This window comes from Lolium rigidum, chromosome 3 (genome assembly GCF_022539505.1).
Source record: "Lolium rigidum isolate FL_2022 chromosome 3, APGP_CSIRO_Lrig_0.1, whole genome shotgun sequence".
NCBI classification, from domain to species: domain Eukaryota; kingdom Viridiplantae; phylum Streptophyta; class Magnoliopsida; order Poales; family Poaceae; genus Lolium; species Lolium rigidum.
In genome coordinates, this window is record NC_061510.1 from 345,429,641 (window position 1) to 345,445,538 (window position 15,898).

The following is a 15,898-nucleotide window of genomic DNA, read 5'->3' on the forward strand; positions in this document are numbered from 1 at the left end:
AAAAAAAAAGAGAAGGAGAACAGAGCGCCACAGGCGACAGAGTACAATCGTCGTATGCGGCCGAAGCGGCGCCACAAATCCGCACGAAGCCGCCGAAAATAATTAGCGGCTGCCACAAAAACTTCTAATCGCCTATGCCGCCCAAGCGGTGTCTCCATTTATGTCCAGCGGACGAGCCATTTACATCCTGAAGTAGCGCTTTAGCATCCTAAATTACTAAAATTTAGCGTAAACTCTTTAGATATGCTATAGCGCAGAAATAGCGCACTATTTTAAACCTTTAGAAATTCTGACTTGTTTGAACACCGTGCGACAGCTAAGCTATGCCGTTAATCCAACCGAACACAAGGGTCTACAGCTCGCGGAGCGGTTAGCCTAACGGCAAAGCCTGCCATGATTGATCTCCTTAATTGGTAGTACGTTGATATTCCAGCTAAGCGGGAAACGCGATGATGCAAGAGCTTCAATTATGGTGGCCGGTCATGCGTGTGTGTGTATGATATATTGATATGTGCCTACCGTACTAACGTGGAAGGAATGAGACTTCAATTGGAGTAGTATTTAGGACTCCCCTCCTTTCGTGCTCTGTTATGGGACCATGCACGGCTGGCACTAGATTACCCAGGATTTTGCGAGACAACACCAGAGTTCCTGATTAGCTGTTTTGCTGCTACGACATGGACATGCAAATAAGATACTAAGATCCACAGCATATGCATGAAAATTTATGCGGAAAAACCTCTCTGGAAAATCCACGGCATAGTGAACTTTATTACTTCCCCCTATACTGTCTCTAGTCCGTTTCGGAAAAAAATAATGTGTCTAGTACAAGTATACTCTTAAGCCGCGCCAATTAATTTATGCTGGATGAGTATATAGGAAGTACAAATCCTCAAGGGAACCTAGATACATTCTTATTTTTTATAAAGTAAATGCAAATCATATTTTAAAGTTTCACACAATAACAACATAGTTTTGATAATTCTCATTCGACTGAGAATTAGCTTAAATCTTAGTTGATTCCCAAACCGTCAATTGTGATTTTTCATAGGCATGAGTTGCAACAAGGGTTGTAACTGAGATTTTTTCAGTTGTACATGAGGTTGCAACTTAGAAAAATGCATGGGACCATTAGATAACTTCGTTCTTCGTGCTAGTGATGAGTTGCAACATGAATTGCAACTAGAAATAATATTGCAGACCATTGGTTTGTTTTATGATTCATGCAGCTAGTCATGAGTTTTAGCGTATGTTGCAAACTTGCAACGGAGATTTGATGACGATACCAGACGGAGAATCAAGTTAATTCTGGATTTAGAATTGGTCACACTCATAAAAAAAACAATCAGACATACTTACCCCGTAGGAACATACTCTTGTAATTTCTCCTAACAAGTTATGGCCATTTAGAATTGTGCAAGAATCACAATATCACAAATAATTGTATTAAAACCATTTGAAAAACCATGCAAGAATCACAAGATCACACATGGTCATATTTAAGTTTCATAATTTGAAAGTTAGTATGAATATGAATCATTTTGTATTTTTATTCATATGATGACTGGTCATCATCTTTTTAGAACTGAATGATCATCACATTTTGCATGCGCACATATAATTTATCCGCTCTCTACATGCATGATCTTTTAAAATAAAGATTTGTAATTGTTCGCCAATTTATCTCGTGTAGGTGTTTATTGGTGGCATGCCAAAACTGTAAAATTTGTGGTTTACACCAAAAAAACGATGCATCAGATAGATCCTGTAAAATGGTCTGATCCGTAAATATTTTTGTGGGTAACCGTAAAATGAGTCTCTAGCACTTCATTCATTGCAGTTTTTGTTTTATTTTATGGTAAACCGTAAACTTGGCAGGAGGAAAGCTCCATCTCAAACCTCGCCAGATCGGTACCGACTCCAACAACGTTCCGCCACGCCATACGGCGTCCAGCCAAATCTTAGCCCTATCCCACCTCGTCATCCCGACTACGACATGGAAATATCGAAGTAAATTCGTTGAACAAGTAGGCTAGCCATCAGCGGGGGGAGGGTGAGCCATGTGGCACAATGTTGGTCAGTATATGTTTTACTGTTTCGATTATGTAAAGGCATTGTCTCGTATTGTAAACTGTTTTGCAGATTACTGCAAACAATTTGTATGGTTTCGAGTTTTGCGGTATCTGCTATAATTGCTTCTTTAACTGCCGTCTCTCAAAAGGATCTGAGAGGATGTTGAATTTCTTTGTTTGGATACTCTGAAGTCAGACAGGTAGGTGCGTGCGCGAGCTTTTTCTTCATTTGCACATACGTGTGCACTGTGCACACAGAGAACTCGAAAGAAATCAGAGAGCAAAACCGTAGGAGGAGCAAGAAAAGCGCACGTGGCTGCATACCATACGGCTAACGATCGGCAGGGCGAAACGGTCCACGCGATAGATAACCGCCATCCGCGTCACCCGCAACCCTACGCTTTTCCTCGATCAGGCGGAGGCCGCGCGTCGGTCAGCGGCTAACCGCGCGGCGTCTCCGTGGACGAAAGATCTCTCTCCGGGCGCGTCGCCATAGCGTCGCTGTCAATTCGGCGCGCATCGCCGCGAAGAAAAGGCGAAACCGAAAACCCCAGTTCTGGCTGCGGCTCTCCGGCGTGTCCATCCACAGCGAACGATCTCAAAAGAGGGAGGGAAGAAGAAAAATCTGGAAACGGCATTCTGGAGGCGGAACGGAATCGGCGACAGCGACACGGCTACGGCGACGGGGACGGGGACGGGCGCGCGCCGGGCGGGAGGAGAAGGCATGTGGGAGGAGGGTCCTCGCCTAACGACCGATCGGAAAGAAGGAAAAGCAGAGCGCGTCGCTCTCGCCTCACGCTGCCTAACGACCAATCGTGTGATTTCTCGTGTGATTTCTGGTTAGTTTTACAGACGGGGTTGATGCCGACAGATGGGATGGCGATGGCGACGGGGTTTTGAACTTTTGATTAGTCGCTCGGCGAAGCTGGAGCTGGACTGACGGGAAGCCATCATCGCCTGTTCTCCCGTTGCGCATACCTGACGGCTCAGCTTCATGCTGCATTTGCTCGTCCCAAATGTGGATCTCGATCTGTAAACCGTAGTTGCGACTTGCGAGGGGGTAACAAACAAACATTAGTCTGTCGATCGTCCGAGTTGCGCCACAGCGGAGTCTGACAGAGTGGAGGAGCCCCCACCGTGTCTTGATAATCATGCGCCGGCCGGGCGTCATATGCGGAGGCGGATGCGCCGGCCCCTTGAAACTGGAGGAGCTCTCTCTCTATCTCTGCCGAATTTCCTGCTACCACAACTTGCTCCAAGGCGACCGTGCATAGCTTTCTCAGTGAGTGAGAGATCAGGGAGGGGCAGCAGGACCACACCACGGATTTCAACTCCCAAGTTTGGTGCTGTGATTTTGTTTACACACTACACGGCATGTTCTCACACGGGATCTGTTCCTTGTCTGCTCAAGTTGCACACTAGTTATTTCACAAACAAATCTGGAGCCACAAAAAAAAGGAGTAGAAGTGGTTTGAAAGCAGCAGTGCGGCTTCCTAGGAAGAATGACAAGGGCACCAATCACTTCTTCATTCACGGCTGTACATGCTCACTTGCGAAGCATCTTCCTGCGCGTCTTTTTTTTTACGGTAACTGCTGATTAAGAAAACGTCACTTTAATCTGACGATTAAGTTCAGAAGTCTCGTCTACTCAAGTTGTGAGATGTAGAAATGGAACCTACACAATCCAGCTTTTTTTGTTTTTTGTTTTGTTTTTGTTTCTCGAGGGAACCTAGCTATGAAATAAGCGATTGCGAGCAATATAGCCGTCATCCACAACAAGAGAGAAGGAAATGCTCCTAAACAGCCTATTTGGCCTGTTTGTGGGTCTGGGCTGGGTCAGATTGGCTCGTATGTAATACTAACGTAGTATATATGTTTCCTAAGCCGTGTGTAGCCCATGTCTTATGGACCTGATCCAGGATACTTCCACTAAGGTATTCACTCGGTACCTTGGCCCAATGGAACCCATTCCATCCACCAGGCCTACGTTGGACAAGTCCCCAAATAGGGAAAATCTCACCTCAACAAAACAGAAACAAAAAAGAGGAGAAAATCTCAAAATGTAAATGTGACAGACTGACAGTTGGTCAATTCTGAAGAAATGCCTTTTGTGTATAATTCCAATTTTATCAGATGTCCTAAAGGGATAAAACAATTGCATTTTTTGCGACTGCAAAAGCATTTCATACGAGTTTTATAGAAAGGAAAAGAGCCAAATGCCAAGTATATGCATCTGATCTGATGTACGATGAAATCATAATCTTTTTTCTACAAAAACGATGTTTTCTGTAACCTCTAATCCTGTCAGCACTATATATGATCACAAAAGGATTCATAACAGTGGACCGACTGTCAGCCAACATTCGGTTTACATGGTGGTTTAAACAAGCACATATCACTCACTAACAGACTTATAAAGTTGGGAATAACAGAAATATGTTTAATACATTTGCAATGAAGCATCAACTATATTTTGTATAACAGTATCAACTACATTTATCCAAGGCTAAGATTTACATGGTGTAAACAAGTGGCTAGCGCTCAGCCAATAGGCTTATAAACTTGACCATAACGGGCATCTATGTGTAATGCATTTACATGTAATCATCTAGCTACATAATATATTTACAAGGAATCTATCCAATGGTACGGTGAACATCCCATTTACACACTGTCAAATTACCACTTCACACCGGCATGCAGCCAACCATGTACAGGGTAAACCTCCGATCTCGAGTTTCCAGCCAGTAATGCCACAGTTACCAGTTAGTTAGGACAGTTAACGCCCTAAAAGGCAACTCATCTCCGAGATTATGAGAATAGCAAGCTGTATTTGATGAGCCAAGAAACCATGTGCTAGAAGAATATAAGGACACTTGGTTTGGCTTATATACAATTGTGAGCGTGACCTTGTCTTCAAAGGATATGTTGCAGCCTTGACGTTGGGCTACAATGTTTTATCCTTCCTATTATACAGAAGAAAAGAACATAAGTAATAAATGATTATGATGACATGAAAGAACAGCGAGAAATGAATAAATAGTGAAGCACTTGATAGTGATGAGACACAAGTTACCTCGCTAATTGGCAACAACAACAACTGTTTAATACATTTAAATTGAACAGCCTACTATATTTTGCATAACAGGATCACCATATAATTACACAAGGAAGGATAGCAGCAGACCTCATGTCACTGTCAAAAGCTAAGATTTACTTGGTTTATACAAGCGCATAGCACTAGGCCAATATGCTTATAAACTTGAAAATAACGGCAGCTATGTGTAGTACATCTAGCTACAAAATATATTTACAAGGAATCTACCCCATGGTACGGTGAACATGCCATTTACAACTGGTGAAATTCCCACTTCACACTGTCATGCAGCCGACCATGTACAGGGTAAACCTCCGATTTGGAGTTTCCAGCCAGTAATGCCATATTTTCTAATATGTAAGGGGGCATTAGCTTATTCCTAGTTACTATCAGTAGTTAGTCCTGTTGATGCCCTAAAAGGAAACTCACCTCCGGGATCAGGGGAATAGCAAGCTGTATTTGATGAACCAAGCTGTATTTCAAAACTTTTAAATAGCATTGTTTTGAATTTTTCATAATTGGGTGCGCGCGTACCCAGGTTCCGTTTGGCATTTTCGCACTTGGTTTGGCTTATATACAGTTGTGACTATGACCTTGTCTTGAGAGGATACGTCACATCCTTGACGTTGGGCTACAATGTTTTATCCTTCCTATTTTACAAAAAGAAAGAAAGAACATAAGGAAAGTAAAAAAATGGTTATCACAGCAAGAACAGCCAGAAATGGATAAATGATGAAGCAATTGACAGTTATGAGACACGAGTTACCTCTCTAATTGGCTCCCTATGTTCTTCCTGGAATCGACAGGGATGGCAGATAGGGAGAAGCGGTCCTGCTGTTTCAGTGTGGTTTCCAATGCATTCCTGCTGCGTGGTTCTACTTTCTTGGACTTTTCAGGAGCTGACCCAAATAGCTGCACAGTTAGGCTTCCACCTGATGAAGAGGATGGCAGCATATACTCAATTAGCTTGAAGATCTCATGGTGATCGGTTAATACGAACACTTATCAATGTATTTCCTACCTGAGTATGAAAATGCAACTGTAAAAGCAAAGAACAAAGCGGAAAGAAACATCACAATTCATAAGCTTACATAGTACAAGTGCAGCTCCAATCCATGCAGCATTGTCCCATCTTTCACCTAAGAGGAACCAAGCAAAGGCAGCTCCCCATACTGGTTCTAGCCCATAAACAATCGCAGTTTCTGTTGCTGAAACATGGGCCATCGCTACCATCTGTGCAGAGACATAAAAGAGAAGGTCTAAATGAAGCAGAGGTCTTCGGTAAATATTCATCATAATACTAAAAGGCTATATGAAGTAGGCTAACCTCTGCCCACATGCATAACCCTGTAGAAAGGACTCCGGTGTACAATGCCGGTATCCATGGAAAAGAAGCCGCTGAATCCCAAAGCATACCAAAGGTCCATGATTCAAAGCTGGAATCGTGGACTTCAACAAAGCCATCTTTGAATAAAAACCAGAGTATTGAGCTGAAAGCCACAACAAGGACCTGAATGATAGATGTTCAGTGAGATGGTTCCCATAGTGGCTAAGATGATAAAAGCAGTACAGTGAATATCGGAGACTTCAGGTACACTTATGAACCTCAAAGCTAAGAAGAGACATGAACTTCTTCTTGTCTGTACTTCTTGATATTTGCTCCGTTCTAAGCATATGGATCCCAAAAAACACCGCACTGAAGAAGTTCAGCACATCACCAACCTTTGGAAACAACAAGATGGCACAATCAAAATTCAGCTCCTTGTGAAGACACACAATTATATCCAAATCGTTGAAAAGACAGACTCACTTTTATATCAACCAAACGGTGGGATGTTTTTAAGTGGTTGGTCATTGTTATTGCAAGAATATTCATTTAGGGCATCACTGTTATTTGTAACATAACCACAGGACTTTGGGGCGTTGTAGTTCCTAAATTCCATTACGACAACAACTGAATAAACTAACAAGTGCTGGTACAAAAAGAGCATGACCGATGCTACTGAGTACTTACACAAGGAGGAGAGCCACCACATTCTAGCAGGCCAACCCCGATAATGGATACTATGGCCCCGAACCAAGTCAGCTTGGGGATAGAGGCTCCAAAAATGCCATCAATTAAAGGCACAACTATCACCTGTTCATAAAATTCTTCGGATATTGCCACTGTATTTGCTAATTCAATCGAGTCCATAATTAGAAAACAAAGATTGTGCACGAATACATACCGTGAAGGCTGTAATGAAGGATGCTCGTCCAGCATCAGATGTGATCAACCCAATTGCTTGAGCAAGGTAAGCTAAGCTAATCCAAACTCCTAGCTCTAATCCTCCATTTCGTATACGGCGATCTCCAAATGCGCGTATCATGAATGGTACGAAGGAGGATGGCTGCAACAACGAAGCGCACCATGTTGAAAACTGCAGGTTCTGTGAGGGCTTCAACCTCTTTCAGAACTGGAATGTCACTTGCTGCACAAAAATGGGAACAGAGAAAAATAAGTTGTCAAACACTGATCGATCCTGACTTGTTAATAATTAAGAGCCGTCCTACAAGTTTGCACTACTAAATAATGGAACATACTTCTGCGATGTACTAAATAATGGGTCATTGTTGCTAATGCTCATTCATGAGGAACCTCATTAACATTTTGGCTATCCTGACTCCTGAGCATGTATGCACAAATTGGAGAGATGAGAAGGTATGCATACCATAGATGACGGTGAGGGCGTTGAGGATCATGATGCTGCGCGTTTTCTTGGAGGCGAACAGGATCCGCCTCCACACCGGCCTCCCGCGCGACTGCTTTCTCACGCTACCCTTCTCCTTCTTGCCTTCCTCACTACCAGCACCGGGGTCCTCAAGCGCTGAGCACCGGAGCGGCGCGAGAATCCCCACCCGGCGCATCGACCTGGCCGAGCGGGGAGGCGCAACGGCGAGCAGCACACGGCAGCAGGAGGGGCCTGCCACCGCCGCAGCTGCAGCAACCACCGTGGCGACCCTGGGATGCAAGGTGAGCGCGCATGACGCGAACGCGATGGAGGAAGCCATGCCACCGCAACCACTGCAGCTGTACCTGCTGTCAGCGAGCTGGTAATAGTTCTGCTTGTAGTGTTTCGGGAACTTTCTCCACTTCGCCGGGAAGGGAGGAGAGTGTGCAAATCGTGGGTACTAGACGTTGAATCTGGGACAGAGGGAGAGAGCGGGGAATGGAGCGAAGAAAAACGACGGAGATCCATTATTTTCTGTGGAGCTGGTCGCCCGCGGTGGGGTTGGGTGGTGGTGGCGGCCCGCCGGTGGGGAGCGGGGAAAATCGTGCAGTTTTTCAGCGTTTTCAGGCATGTGTTTTGAAGGTAAAACGCCAGGACGGAAAGAGTTGAATGGTCTGCTCGTTTCCGACGAGCTCGGTCGCTGTTGGTAGACCATGGAATTCGGACAGGTGTCTAGGAACTGAGCATGTGATTCTCGTCTTTTTCTTTTGAACACCATGTGATTCTCATCTCAGATGTTCTTAGTACACATGTTTTACCAATTTTCTTCTAAAATACATCTTAGAAATGTTTATCTCATAACATAGTACTCCCTCAGTACATAATATTTCATACTAAAATGGTTGTATCTACGTTTTTTGAAGTATAGGTGTCGCCATCATTGGTGGTGCTATTGCCACTACGAGTCTGATTGCTACGACTGGATCTTTGTTTTCTTTTTATTATTATTATTTTTTCAGTTGCGTCCATCCTTGATATTTAGACTTACTACATATGCTGAGTTTTTGCAGAGTCTAGGTGTATTCGGTACCATCTTGATATTAATATATTCTTGTTATCAAAAAGTAAAAAAAAGGAGGGCAACCTCCCGCTCTCAAGCTTGTTCTCCCTCTAACAACCAAGCCGAAACCAGCTGCGGGAAAACCAAACACCTCGCCTCGAAATAGGCCAGGCGTCTTCCATGCCTCATAGTCCACCTGAATCATTTGGATGATCGTTCCGGTCTTTCCGCATTGAAAATCACATGGTTTCGATGCTTCCAAATGCACCAGAAAACGAGCACCATCGTCATCCATAAGTCTCGTCACTCTCCTCAATCCGTCATCTTGTCCACCTATCACTCCATCAAAGGGGTGTTGACTCCTCATAGCCAATCAGGCTTACCACACAAAGCAATTATGTGAGCATGTACATCACAAGAAACCACACAACCTAGAACGATGTGCTGCAATGACTTCGGTAGTTGGTCGTAGAGGGGGAGTGGAGCGGGGTGAGGAAACCATCATCGTGCAAAGAACCCACATCCTTTTGGCGCGCAAGACTTCCTAATATTCGGGCGAAATTTCTGAAAATCGGCTGAAATATCAGTTCAGCGATAACTCAACCGATACACCGAAATCTTATCGGTTACCACCCAATTCACAATAAATCGTCCGATAAATCGGTATCTCGGCGATTTTTTGAACAATGACCATGGTTTTAGTGATTTAATAGTGACAACAAATTCATGATCTATTATGGATTTGCCTTTTCTTTTGCTACCTCACTAGGGATAAAGTGAATGCATATGCTATGTTCGTCACGTGACAAAAGTGATGATCTTGTTTGGTCAAGGTAGCATATTTGATATTCAAACATCATGTCAAAGTACTTATGGCTATACTCTGTTAATTTTTAGTACAAGATTGCATGGTGTTTTCCCTTTCTTGTGGAGTATAAGAGAGATATGTCGCATCATCTCTATGTTAGGACGTGATGCCCATATGAATGTGTATCTTACTCATGTTATTGTTTTTCATCCTCATGTCACATTGATGAATTACTATTTGTCAACTACAACTTAAAAGAGAGAATAGTCAAGTGAACCATGAACCCTGGTCCACTTTTTATCATAAGAAACACCTTTATATCGCTTTTATCTTGTTTTCTATTTGTTGCACTGCTTTAATCCGAAAATACAAAAATATTAACTTCTCTTATTTGCATCTAGAATACCAAAAACAATCAACCCCTTTACAGGTTTTACTTAGTTGCTTTATTTTATCTAGTTTTACTCACTTTATTTTTACTTGTGCTTATTTATTTACGTGAAACCTTGTGCTTGACAACCACACGGTGGAGTTGGGGACATAAGAATTTTATTTTACTTGCAGGATTGCTAGAGGAAGAGAGAAGAGAATACTCTTTGCTCAGTTTCCCGAGATTTCGATTTAAACCCTTGAGTCACCCATGTGGGAAAAATACTCTACTGACACAACACTCTGCACTTGGAGTCCCAATGTATCAAGATCTTTTTGGCATTGTTGTTTACCGTCATCAAGAGCATTTTCTGGCGCCGTTGCCAGTGAGCCGAAAAGAGTTACGTCATAGTGGTTGATGCGTAAGAGGTATTTCCTACAGAATCTTCTTACAACTGTGAAAGGATCGTATGCCGCACCTAGGGGGGTGAATAGGTGCTAACCAATTTTTAGTTCTTTTTCAATTTAGGCTTGACACAAAAGGTAAATTCTCTAGATATGCAACTAAGTGAATTTACCTATATGACAAGGATATCAACTAAGCAAGGTATAGCAACACAATAGGAGATAGAGTGGGATAGAGGTAACCAAGAGTGGAGCACGCGATGACACGGAGATGATTCCCGTAGTTCCCTTCCTTTGCAAGAAGGTACGTCTACGTTTGGAGGAGTGTGGTTGCTACGCAAGCCAAACCAACAGCCACGAAGGCTTCACTCAGATCTCCTGTGAGCAACGCCACGAAGGCCTAGCCCACTTCCACTAAGGGATTTCCTCGAGGCGGAAACCGGGCCTTTACAAAGTTCTTGGGGCACACATCCACAACCAAATTGGAGGCTCCCAAATCTGTAACAATACAACAATCAACAACAACACATCAACAACAAATCAACTAGGGAACCAAATAGGAACACTAGCATGAGATCCCTCAAACAAGAGAGGGGAAATGAAGAACGCTTCGGTGAGGATGTAGATCGGTGTCTTCTCCTTCGAATCTCCAAAGATCAAGAGCTTTGGTTGGGGGAGGAAGGAGATCTTGCAAATCTTGTGTTTCTTGAGGTGGCTCTAATGGAGGTGGCTTGGCAGATTTCTTGTATAATGATTGAGCAAGCAACCAAGGTAGAAGAAGGGGGTATTTATACCCCCTCTCAAAAATGAGCCGTTGCAGCTACCGGGGGGCCGGATAATCCGGCCTACGGAACAAAACCGTGACAAAATCCGGCCAAAAGTCCGGCCCTATGCCAGAGAAGCTTTTCTTCCAGTCCTTAGCCAAAATCGGGGGGGGGGCGGATATTTCCAAAATATCCGGCCCGGATAATCCGGCCCTGGTACAATACCGGGACATTATCCGGGCAAATGTCCGGCCCCCATACTGCGCAGCATTTCCTCGAAGACTTAGCCAAAAACAGGGGGCCGGATATTTCAACAATATCCGGCCCGGATTTTCCGGCCTGGCCAATCTTTTTCTGATAACTTTTGACAGACGATCAAATCCAACACACATGAATTAATATCTATGTAATCCCTGTACCACTTAATCAAACATTAGTGTATCACATATATTGACATCAAACACACAAAACATAATGTGAGAGATGTTCTTTCAATCTCCCCTTTTTGGTGTTTGATGACAATATACGGATTTGCGAAGGAATCACTATAGAGACAAGCATGATGGCAAAACATAGAGGCACTCCCCCTACATGTGTGCATATAAGTAATTTGCATTTGAATACAAATACACAACACATAGGAGTATGGTGACTCAACACAAGAGATATCCAACATGAGCTCTAACAAAGGACATTGACACATATGAAGTTGAGATAGGAAGCAAGAAATCATACCCATGTGTAGATATATAATGCGGAGATATAGCATCACACATAATGTAATATCCTTGATCTCAACAAATAGAAATCCGAAAACCATAACAATGTCTCACACCACATAGCACATAGTTTTGAACGGCACACAAACAAACCAAATAGTTCAAATAAAGAGGGAACACAAGCAATATAAGAATGATAAACGCATATGCTTGTGCCCAAACCATGCAAATCCCCGAGAATCCTAATAGAACACTTCTCCCCTTTGGCATCGAGACGCCAAAAGGGGACAAGCGCGATGCTACACGTCCCATGGGAATCACTCGGAGGCATCATCATCATCGGACTCGTATGCCTCTTCCTCTTCTTCCTCATCAGTGTCAGGTGCATCCGGAGAGCGGCGAGAGGTGTTGGACCTTTGAAGTCAATCATCAAGATCACTCCATGGAACCTGTGCTGAGTGCCATCCACTGTAACCCTGGTGAGCTGGAGGCTGAGGCGGGGGTCCTTGATCACCACTGAGCTTGTGAAGAATAACCGCCTGAGTATGCTTAATCTCAGAACGCTCTCGGCTAGCTGCATAGTTCTCCTTATGGATCTCAATGTTCATGCAAAGGATGTGGCGCTGGAACCAACTAAGCCGGGTCACTTGCTTCCTCATAGCCGGGACATCACGATGACGAGCGAGGAGCATAACCACTAGAACGAGCATCACCCATGAAAGAGTCAGGAGCAGGTACAGCTGAAGAGACTGGCTTAACCTTGTAGGCCTTCTTGACATGGTGCTTCACCAAAGGGTACCCACTCAAGTCTTCACCAACCACAGCCACAGTGTTGTTGATGAGAAGGCTGAATGTAGGGAGCATAGGGTATGGAGGTCCGGGAGACCATGGCATCATGGATCTCATGGAAGATAAAGTCCATGACATCAAGAGTGAAGTTCCGTTCCTCATTCCCATCACGAGCACACTTATAGCTGAGGTGCATAAGGTTCACAAGGACTCCCGGAGAGCATCATTGTTACCACCACTTGGGCAAATGGTTGCCAGAAAGAACCGAAGCAGCTGATTGTATATGGGAAGCAGCCCCTTAGTAAAACCAATTCTTCCTGCTGAGGTATAGAGATGCACAAGAGCATTCTTATACGTACTGTTGTGGTCCATGAAGGCGACGACCCCCTTCAACGGGAACTCCAAGAAAACCGGCAAATTGGCGCGAGTGGCATCTGCGGTGGAGTGGAGCCGGTCATCCATTCCATAGTGCGTTCCTCATCTTTCTTGATTGCCAAAGTGGCAAAGAATTGCTTCACCAAAACTGGGCTATAGTCACATTGAATCTTCATGATATCATGCAAACCCAACCTTCCAGCTACCCAGATTGCATCTTCAAAGTGATTGTTTTCAGCCAGAATGTCCACATCGATAGCTTGCATGGGTCTTAGATTCTTCATGGGCTCATAGATGTCCTTGTAGATGAACTCCTTCTCCATGCACCAGTATCTCCTGCCCTCTATCTCTTCATCCCTTGGGACATCTTCATACCAGTTCTTCATGCGGATAGCGGAATAAGAGAGCCGGGTCCATGGCCTTGTAGTTCTCCCTCACTTCCTTGTTCTTCCGCCTTGAAGTGACGGACTTGCGAGGTGCATTGGGTGCATACTCGTCACTAGATCGATCATGCCTTGAGCGTCTCCGACCACCTCGAGAAGCACCACACGCGAGAAGCAAAGGCGGGTAGCAAAGGAAAGGTAATGCTCATAAGTCATGTAAGATACGATAATATACTCGAGAAACATGCTATAAGTCGGTACAAATCTAGACATGATAGATTGAAGCAAAAGCTGCAGCGGCGATGAAGCTCCAGGGCCGGATAATCCGGTGTCCCACAGGGGCGGATAATCCGGCCTGGCCGGATAATCCGGACGGCTCGGGGGCGGATAATCCGGCCACTGCGAATATGCGGTTTTCCAATCAAAAGCTTGTCTAAGACTAGATCGGCCTCATAGCATGCAAGAGGAGTACACTACAATCGATTTGGAACAACTAGACACCAATTCCACCAAGAAAATAGCACATATAAAACACAACATCTAGGGTTAGAGATTGTGAATCATACCCACATCCATTGTGGAAACCGCTTGGAGGAGAAGGTAGCTAGGGAGGAGATGCACCCGATCCACCCAAGAACTCCGAGAGGGCGGACGGAGCGTCTCCGGCGAGGAGGAGGAGGTCCGGCGATCTTGAGAGGAGAAAGAGAGAGAGAGGCGCGCGGGGGAGAGGTGTGAACCGTTTCCCCCCCGTGGCCTCATCCTCAACCCTTTCAAGATTTGCCCAGGCCGGATAATCCGGCCCTAGCTTAGGGCGGATAATCCGGCCGGGCCGGATTATCCGGTGTCTCCTGGGGCCGGATTATCCGGGGTGCTGGAAAATTCCAGAAACACCGGGAATCCGGCCCATCTTTCGTTGGTTATTTGCAAGACCCATATGTGATGCAATAATGTATCACGTCACATATAAGGTGCAAATTTACCAACAAGATGGAGCAACCTAGATCATCCGACCGAACCACCTCAAACTCCAAGTTTTTACCAAACATGACAAATGAGCAAGATGGAAATGGCTTATAGGGGAGAGTAGGCTTAGGTTTTAGAAGATACAAACTGTTGATGGTACATGGTCACTCAAGTTTGCAAGATATGAGCAAATAAGGCCAAACTAGAGTGATTTCCCATAAGAACATGGAGTTGTCAAATAAGAGGCGATAAGATCCAAATAACTCCAACTCTTCACAAAGAAGAGTGTGGTGGCCTAGGCCACCATGTATGAGTGTTGTGGCATGGCACCGCGAAGATATATCTTGGGTCCAAGCCACTACTCATCATTGAAGCTCACATATCAACATATGATATAAAGAGAATGATTTCTTAATGTTGGCATTATGGGGGAGGGATAGCTCAATAATTTAAACCGCACTCCCCCTATTTCCATGCCCACATCTAAACCAAATAAAGTTTTGAGACGAAGGTGTGTTTGCAAGATGGTCAAGCTATACTCCTTGAATCAATGATATTTAGCTCATTCCTCAAATAAGAGAACCTTGCTTCATCAAGAGGCTTCGTGAATATATCGGCAAGTTGATCTTTGGTAGGAACATAGATAAGCTCAATATCACCACGGGCAACATGATCCCTAATGAAATGATTCCGGATCTCAATATGCTTCGTTCTTGAATGTTGCACCGGATTATAGGCAATCTTGATGGCACTTTCATTGTCACATAATAGAGGCACTTTGTCACAAATGACACCGTATTCCTTTAAAGTTTGCCTCATCCATAACAATTGAGTGCATCCACTTGCGGCGGCAACATATTCGGCTTCGGCGGTGGAGAGAGATATACAATTTTGCTTCTTAGAAGACCAACACACCAAGGACCTACCAAGGAATTGGCAAGCCCCGGAAGTTGATTTCCTATCATCCTTGTCACCCGCCCAATCCGCATCGGTATAACCATTGAGAATAAAACTTGAGCCTTTGGGGTACCAAATACCATATCTTGGGGTATCAACCAAATATCGAAAGATTCTTTTGAGAGCCATCATGTGGCTCTCCTTAGGAGAAGCTTGATACCTTGCACACACACCAACACTCAACACTATGTCCGGTCTAGATGCACAAAGGTAAAGCAAGGATCCAATCATGGAGCGATATACCTTTTGATCCACCTCTTTACCATTGGGATCTAGTGCAAGATGACATTTGGTAACCATAGGAGTGGCCACACCCTTCATCTCGGTCATCTTGAACCTCTTGAGCATGTCTTGGAGATATTTTGCTTGGTTGATGAAGGTTCCTTCCGTCAATTGCTTGATGTAACATCCCAAATTTCAAATAAA

At 44.3% G+C, this 15,898-nt stretch overlaps 1 pseudogene; it reads right to left on the reverse strand.

Annotated features, from left to right (window-relative positions):
* Positions 1-4,860: 4,860 nt before the first annotated feature.
* On the reverse strand, positions 4,861-8,417 carry LOC124700207 (annotated as a pseudogene).
* Positions 8,418-15,898: the final 7,481 nt, after the last annotated feature.